This window comes from Oncorhynchus nerka, linkage group LG28 (genome assembly GCF_034236695.1).
Source record: "Oncorhynchus nerka isolate Pitt River linkage group LG28, Oner_Uvic_2.0, whole genome shotgun sequence".
Classification (NCBI taxonomy): domain Eukaryota; kingdom Metazoa; phylum Chordata; class Actinopteri; order Salmoniformes; family Salmonidae; genus Oncorhynchus; species Oncorhynchus nerka.
Genome location: NC_088423.1, coordinates 24,735,538 through 24,744,539, shown reverse-complemented (window position 1 = coordinate 24,744,539; position 9,002 = coordinate 24,735,538). Strand labels below are relative to the sequence as shown.

At 41.2% G+C, this 9,002-nt stretch overlaps 1 protein-coding gene across 1 annotated transcript in view; it reads right to left on the bottom strand.

The window, feature by feature from the left end:
- The window catches only part of LOC115113033 (1-acyl-sn-glycerol-3-phosphate acyltransferase epsilon-like), an 89,969-nt gene that overhangs the window by 4,951 nt on the left and 76,016 nt on the right, over window positions 1-9,002 (bottom strand). The gene's annotated exons all lie outside the window — the stretch shown is intronic.

Below are 9,002 nucleotides of genomic sequence, written 5' to 3'. Positions count from 1 at the left end.
TGTATGTTGACAATAAGGGCTTAGAGTGAAAAAACTATTATTTGTAAAAAATAATAATATATGAATTTTTTTTAAATACTATTTTTTGTAAAAATATAAAAGTGGGGTTGAGAGTACTCAGTAGTGCCTGTAGAAACTATATATGGTGTATTTTCCTGAGCGAGGCAGTTAATCCACTGTTCCCCGGGTGCCGAAGACGTGGATGTCGATTAAGGCAGCGGCATTGAGACTGGTGTTTTCCGGGTACTATTTAATGAAGCTGACAGTTGAGGACTTGTGAGGCGTCTGTTTCTCAAACTAGACGCTCTAATGTACTTGTCCTCTTGCTCAGTTGTGCACTGGGGCCTCCCACTCCTCTTTCTATTCTGGTTAGAGCCAGTTTGCGCTGTTCTGTGAAGGGAGTAGTACACAGCATTGTACGCGATCTTCAGTTTCTTGGCAATTTCTCACATGGAATAGCCTTCATTTCTCAGAACAAGAATAGACTGACGTGTTTCAGAAGAAAGTCCTTTGTTTATGGCCATTTTGAGGCTGTAATCGAACCCACAAATGCTGATGCTCTAGATACTCAACTAGTCTAAAAAAGGCCAGTTTTAATTGTTTCTTTAATCAGCACAACCGTTGTCAGCTGTGCTAATGTAGCGTGGTTCGTTCTGCAGTGTGTACTTTTAATTAGGACCCTGCCACAACTGGAGGTCTGCTAGTTGAATTATTTTTATTTGCCCTCCACACGAAGAGACCACATTATGTTAACCCTTGGCGCAGTCCTAGCTCTAAGGCACCTTGCTAGCTGAAGGTCAGGCAAAAGCGCACCAAAAGGAAATAACAGGAGCTGCGTGCACACATTCAGTGCACAACAGCACGCCATACAATACAAGTAAAATGATACAGAACATAATTCGGCCAAAATAAAAGACATACCTGCACACGAAGAGACAACACACATTATGTTAACCCTTGGCGCAGTCCTAGCTCTCAGGCACCTGTGCAAGCACATGGACACTCACTCAAACACTGTCCCAAGTACTCACAAGTTACAATAGATACCCTAGTTAGCGAGCTTTGTGAAACTTGTTAACATAATTCTTTATATTATCCACATTGTAACAAACTTATGGTAGCATAACAGTACATTGTGTAACATTACCATGATTTTATATTGAACAATTTCGGGGCCAAGGACAACACCTTGTCAGCCAAAGGTCAGGCAAAAGAGAACAACAAGGGGGTACGGAAATACAGATAACCCCCGATGGGCCAAACCAAAAAATATACAATACTTTTATAATTACATGTATGTACAATATTGATATGAAAAAGTGTTTGTACACCAAATAATAACATTAGCTATGCAGCTGTAATTAAATTTAAAAAACACTGAATTATTATTATTATCAAATGATTGACCTGGCCTATTTGAATTGGTCCTTGTGTGCAACTTGGTGCATAATCTAGGGGAACAAAATCACACTGCTACACTAACATAATTGCAAAAGGGTTATCTAATGATCAATTAGCCCTTTAAAATAATACACTTGGATTAGCTAACACAATATGCCATTGGAACACAGGAGTGATGGTTGCTGATAATGGGCCTCTGTACACCTATGTAGATATTCCATAAAAAATCTGCAGTTTCCAGCTACAATAATCATTTACAACATTAACAATGCCTACACTGTATTTCTGATCACTTTCATGTTATATTAATGGACAAAAAATGTGATTTTCTTTCAAAAACAAGGGCCCCAAACGTTTGAAAGATATTGTATACAGTGCATTCGGAAAGCATTCAGACCCCTTGACTTTTTCCACATTTTATTACATTACAGCCTCATTCAAAAATATATGATATACTTTTTTTCCTCTTATCTTTCTACTTTTTTGAAGCACCTTTGGCAGCGATTACAGCCTCGAGTGTTCACGGGTATGACGCCACAAGCTTGGCACACCTGTATTTGGGGAGTCTCTCCCATTCTTCTCTGCAGATCCTTTCAAGCTCTGTCAAATTAGATGGGGAGCGTCGCTGCACAGCTACAGTGGCTTGCAAAAGTATTCACCCCCCTTGGCATTTTTCCTATTTTGTTGCCTTACAACCTGGAATTAAAATGGATTTGTATCATTTGATTTACATGACATGCCTACCACTTTGAACAAGCAAAATATTTTTTATTGTGATACAAACAGGAAATAAGACAAAAAAACTGAAAATGTGTGCGTGTATAACTTTCACCCCCTGAAAGTCAATACTTTGTAGAGTCACCTTTTGCAGCAATTATAGTTGCAAGTCTCTTGGGGTATGTCTCTATAAACTTGGCACATCTAGCCACTGGGATTTTTGCCCATTCTTCAAGGCAGAACTGCTCTAGCTCCTTCAAGTTGGATAGGTTCCACTGGTGTACAGCAATCTTTAAGTCATACCACATTCTCAATTGGAATGAGGTCCAGGCTTTGACTAGGCCATTCCAAGACATTTAAATGTTTCCTCTTAAACCACTCAAGTGTTGCTTTAGCAGTATGCTTAGGGTCATTTACCTGCTGGAAGGTGAACCTCCGTCCCAGTTTCAAATCTCTGGAAGACTGAAACAGGTTTCTCTCAAGAATTTCCCTGTATTTAGCACTATCCATCATTCCTTCAATTCTGACCAGTTTCCCAGTCGCTGCCAATGAAAAACATGCCCACAGCATGATGCTGCCACCACCATGCTTCACTGTGGGGATGGTGTTCTCAGGGTGATAAGAGTGATTGGGTTTGTGCCAGACAATTTTAGTCTCATCTGACCAGAGTACCTTCTTCCATATGTTCCGGGGGTCTCCCACATGCCTTTTGGTGAACACCAATTTTTTTCTTTAAGCAATGGCTTTTTCTGGCCACTCTTCCATAAAGCTCAGCTCTGTGGAGTGTATGGCTTAAGGTGGTCCTATGGACAGATACTCCAAACTCTGCTGTGGAGCTTTGCAGCTTCTTCAGGGTTATCTTTGGTCTCTTTATTGCCTCTCTGATAATGCCCTTCTTGCCTAGTTTGTGAGTTTTGGTGGGCGGCCCTCTCTTGGCAGGTTTGTTGTAATGCCATATTCTTTCCATTTTTTAATAATGGTGCTCTGTGGGATGTTCAAAGTTTCTTATATTTTTTCATAACCCAACCCTGATCTGTATTTCTCCACAACTTTGTCCCTGACCTGTTTGGAGAGCTCCTTGATCTTCATGGTGCCCCTTGCTTAGTTGTGTTGCAGACTCTGGGGCCTTTCAGAACAGGTATAGATATACTGAGATCACGTGACACTTAGATTGCACACAGGTGGACTTTATTTAACTAATTATGTGACTTCTGAAGGTAATTGGTTGCATCAGATCTTATTTATGGGCGTCATACCAAGGTGGTGAATACATACAGTATGTACGCACCGCTTTCCGATTTTAATTGTTTTGAATTTTTTGAAACAAGTTATTTTTTAAATTTAACTTCACCAATTTAGTCTATTTTGTGCATGTCTATTACATGAAATCCAAATAAAAATCTAGTTAAATTACAGGTTGTAATGCAACAAAATAGGAAACACGCCTAGGGGGATGAATACTTTTGCAAGGCACTGTATTTTCAGATCGGGTTCAAGTCCAAGCTCTGGCTTGGTCACTCAAGGACATTCAGAGCCTTGTCCCGAAGCCACTCCTGCATTGTCTTGGCTGTGTTCTTAGGGTCTTTGTCCTGCTGAAAGGTGAATGTTCACCACAGTCTGAGGTCCTGGGCGCTCTGGAGCAGGTTTTCATCAAGGATCTCTCTGTACTTTGCTCCTTTCATCTTTCCCTCGATCCTGACTAGTCTCCCAGTCCCTGCAGCTTGGCAGATGCGACGCTTGGCATTCAGACGTGATACTTAGCCTTCAGGCCAAAGAGTTCAATCTTGGTTTCATCAGACCAGAGAATCTTGTTTCTCATGGTCTGAGTGTCCTTTACGTGCCTTTTGGCAAACTCCAAGTGAGCTGTCATGTGCCTTTTACTGAAGTGTAGCTTCCATCTGGTCACTCTACAATAAAGGCCTGATTGGTGGAGTGCTGAGCTGGTTGTCCTTCTGTAAGGTTCTCCCATCTCCACAGAGGAACTCTGGAGCTCTGTCAGAGTGACCAGAGTGACCGTTCTTGGTCACCTACCGGACCAACACCCTTCTCCCCCGATTCCTCAGTTTGGCCGGGCGGCCACTCTAGGAAGAGTCTTGGTGATTCCAAACTTCTTCAATTTAATGAATGATGGGGGCCACTGTGTTCTTGGGGACCTTCAATGCAGCAGAAAAGTTTTGGTACTCTTCCTCAAATCTGTGCCTTGACACAATCCTGTGTCGGAGCTCTACGGACAATTCCTTCGACCTTATGGCTTGGTTTATGCTCTGACATGCACTGTGAACTGTGGGACCTTATATAGACAGGAGTGTTTCTTTCAAAATCATGTCCAATCAATTGAATGTACCACAGATGGACTCCAATCAAGTTATAGAAACATCTCAAGGATGATCAATGGAAATAAGATGCACCTGAGCTCAATTTCGAGTTTCATAGCAAAGGGTCTGAATACTTATGTAAATACGGTATTTCTAAAAACCTGTTATCAGTTTGTCATTATGAGGTTTGTGTGTAGATTGATGAGTTAAATACATTTGATCAATTTTAGAATAAGGCTATAATGTACAAAATTTGGAAAAAGTGAAGGCATCTGAATACTTTCCAGAATGCACTGTATATATTCACAAAGTTTAGCATGTCATTACGGAAGCCCAAGGCAAAAAAAGAAAGACAAAAAGTAGACTCAAGGAATTATCTTGTTTTAAATATCTTGTTTTAAATACTTAATTGTTCTTTTGTCTAATTAAGCCTAATTTGTTATGCAGCTTATCAGACCGTGTAATGGTTGCTGCAGCCATTCATTCACTGATTCCATCAATTGATATGATTGACAGTTCTTTGATAGCCTAAAATAGGGCTGCTTTTGAATGCCAGAGCATGTTAGTGGGCGAGTGTGGAGCGAGGAGCAGAGCGTAATTCGATGCAGATTTAAAAAATGGTGTTGGCCATCTCTCCCTCTCTCTCCAATTTCGCTCTGGTAATGCTCAGCCACAAGCTCTGGGCATGCTCTACGTAGCATTTCTTGTTTCCTTTGTCACCATTATTTTAATTAGGCCTACTCGGTTGTTATTATTTAGCCTGCCCCACCCACAGTAACCAGTAGCCCAGTAATTAATTTAGTTTGTTCGTTTAAAAATAACCTCTATGTATGTATGTGCATTGAACATTCTTCTTGATAAAGGCATAGAAGGATGGAGAGACTTATGTTCTGACACTTGAATAAAGGTGTGTTTTTGCTATTGTCTGTTGTCAATTCAGTTTTAACAAGCAAACCATGTGGCTGTAATTTGATGTAGGCTATTACTCTAATCTCATGTTATTATCATGCCACAGCTATTTTACTCCCCTATATCTCAGAAATGTGATAAGATGTGATTTGGTACACCATGTACACTTCAAAGAAAGAGAGTGCACATGTAATAAGCTTTTGATCTAGCAGACCTCCATTAGAACATATAGCATATGTTCAGCCTGCATTACATACTGTCACTTTCTCTGGACTCTATAACACCAGCGGCTATTTACTTTGTGTGTTCGGGATCAGTTTAAATGTGGCATTTTACTATAAATATCTTATTAGTACAGTAAACAGGCAAGTGTTATTCCTTTTTGGAAGTTTAATCCGTTATTCCATCAGGGCATGACCTGCAGGGTCTCATTATAATCGTGCAGAAGGCAGTATTGAGTCATGACCTGACTCTATTACATTTAAGTAAGGAAGTATCATCGTGAGTCCAGTAGGACAGTGTCACAAGGCTACACAGTGTGATGGAAATATTATTGGTTGTTCTTTTCTAATAACCCATTTCTGTGTTCATGCAAGTGACTGATGTCCTCTGGCCAGGATGTCCTCAGTCGTGGTCCAAGAGCCTCAGGTCCCCCGGAAGGAGAGACAGAGAAAGGTAAAAGATCTGGGTTAGTGAGAGCATGGCAAAGACCATAGTACACCACATGCACTGTGGGTAGAGAATAATCAATAGTGTTGCTGTTGACACAAGATAATCTGACTAACACACACACTTGTTTGACCTCGCTGCGATACTGTAGGCCTACTTATGTTATTTTTATGAGTCAATTCAGGTAGCATTCAATGTCCTGCGTTTGTGTTAACCATGGCAGCCAGCACTGCAAATAAAGAGATGTGCAGAAAGATAATCTGTGTCTGTGGATTATTTTCCCTTGAATGTATTTTTCATGTCAACCAGGCCCATCTTTTCAAAGAAACACCATTTATTTCAATCTCTAGTTGAGTAAAATAAGGAGTCTATTGCTTGAGTCCTTGTTTCGTTTTCACTTCTTGTTACCTGGTAAATAACCAACAACCATGGATGATCCCAATCATTTAGGTAGTCTAGTAAGCAGTGCCCCCCTCTGGTATGTTCTATTACAAACTGTCTGGGACTCGTTTCCCTGTTTACTACTCAAAGATATTTTACTTATTAAGTCATAGATGAAATGAACTGCAATAGACTGGTCTCAAATATATTAGCATTACTAGGCTACACAGAACCACAGCAGAGCCATTATATATTGAGAGGCTTTTCTTTATTGTAAATTGAGAGGCTTTTTTTCATACTATAACGTGTCCCAGTAATCTGTGTTCTCTTTTGGTAATATCACCATTGCGCATGCCCTCGGTGACAGACTGTTCGATTACAGATATAAAAAGAAGCTGATACTGGCCTTGATTAGTTATATTAGGGTGTTTCTATTCTATATATTGCCTACCTAAAACATCCATTAATACATCTGAAGTCCTTCAAAATAGAAAGTACATATCTTAATATTAGAAAGTAGAATATAAACTAGATACTGTGGGTGGGTTAGGCTAAATAATTACAACCAAATGGGCCTAATTAAAAGAATAGTGATAAAGTAAATGAAAAATGTTAGGCAGCAGAGCATGCCCAGAGCTTGTGGCTGAGCAGTACCAGAGAGAAATTGGAGCGGGAGAAAATGCAGACACCATTTTTTTATTTATTTTTTAAATCTGCCCAATTACGCTCTCCTCCTCGCTCCACTCTTGCCCACTTACATGCTCTGGCATTCAAAAGCAGCCCTGTTTTAAGCAATCAAATAACTGTCAATAAATGATCATATCAATGGATAATGACTCCGGAGGAGATGGCTGCCGTTTTACGGTCTCCTAACCAATTGTGCTATTGTGTGTTTTTCGTGTTATTTGTATCTTATTTTGTACATAATGTTTCTACCCCCTTCTCTTATGACCAAAAATAGCTTCTAGATATCAGGACAGCAATTACTCACCTCATACTGGACGAATATTCTTTCTTAACGAGTCGCACGCAAAGGATTTACTTCAGACACTCGACAAGGCCCACATCCCTGTCATTGGTAGGAGAAAGAGACTGAGATATCTGGGACTTAGGTCAGGGTGCCTTGTAAGGATCTGACAGTAAGTGAGTAATCTGCCTCTACCATCAGTTCTATTAGCCAATGTACAGTCATTGGATAACAAAATAGACGAGCTAAATATGATGAAAATTACAGGCCTCTCTCATCTTTTTAAGTGGGAGAACTTGCACAATTGGTGGCTGACTAAATACTTTTTTGCCCCACTGTATCCTTCCTGTATCCTACCAACGGTAGTGTTTGCTTTGAGGCAAGCAACACTGAAGCATGCATGAGAGCATCAGCTGTTCCGGATGACTATGTGATTACACTCTCCTTGGCCGATGTGAGTAAGACCTTTAAACAGGTCAACATTCACAAGGCCGCAGGACCAGACGGATTACCAGTACGTATACTCCGAGCATGCGCTGACCAACTGGCAAGTGTCTTCACTGACATTTTCCACCTGTCCCTGACTGGGTCTGTAATACTAACATGTTTCAAGCAGACCACCATAGTCCCTGTGCCCAAGAACACCAAGGTAACCTGCCTAAATGACTCCCGACCCGTAGCACTGACGTCTGTAGCTATGAAGTGTTTTGAAATGCTGGTTATGGCTCACATCAACACAATTATTCCAGAAACCCTAGACCCACTTCAACTTGCATACCGCCCCAACAGATCCACAGGTGAGATTCATTGACGACAGCTCAGCATTCAACACCATAGTGCCCTCAAAGCTCATCACTAAGATAAGGACCCTGGGACTAAACCCCTTCCCTCTGCAACTGGATCCTAGACTTCCTGACGGGCCGCCCCCAGCTGTGCCCTGGACACCATATGTGAATTGATTGACACCATATGTGTATTGATTGCCCCCAACTATCTTCAGAGCTCATGCTGTTAGGTGACCTAAACTGGGACATGCTTAACACCCCGGCCATCCTACAATCTAAGCTTGATGCCCTCAATCTCACACAAATTATCAATGAAACTACCAGGTACAACCCTAAATCTGTAAACATGGGCACCCTCATAGATATCATCCTAACCAACCTGCCCTCCAAATACACCTCTGCTGTCTTCAACCAGGATCTCAGCGATCACTGTCTCATTGCCTGCATCTGTAATGGGTCTGCGGTCACTGTCAAACGCTCCCTAAAGCACTTCAGCGAGCAGGCCTTTCTAATCGACCTGGCCTGGGTATCCTGGAAGGATATTGACCTCATTCCGTCAGTAGAGGATGCCTGGTTATTCTTTAAAAGTGCTTTCCTCATCATCTTAAATAAGCATGTCCTTTTCAAAAAATGTAGAACCAGGTTTAGCCCTTGGTTCACTCCAGACCTGACTGCCCTTGACCAGCACAAAAACATCCTGTGGCGTACTGCATTAGCATCGAATAGCCCCCGCGATATGCAACTTTTCAGAGAAGTTAGGAACCAATATACACAGGCAGATAGGAAAGCAAAGGCTAGCTTTTTCAAACAGAAATTTGCATCCTGTAACACAAACTCCAAAAAGTTCTGGGACACTGT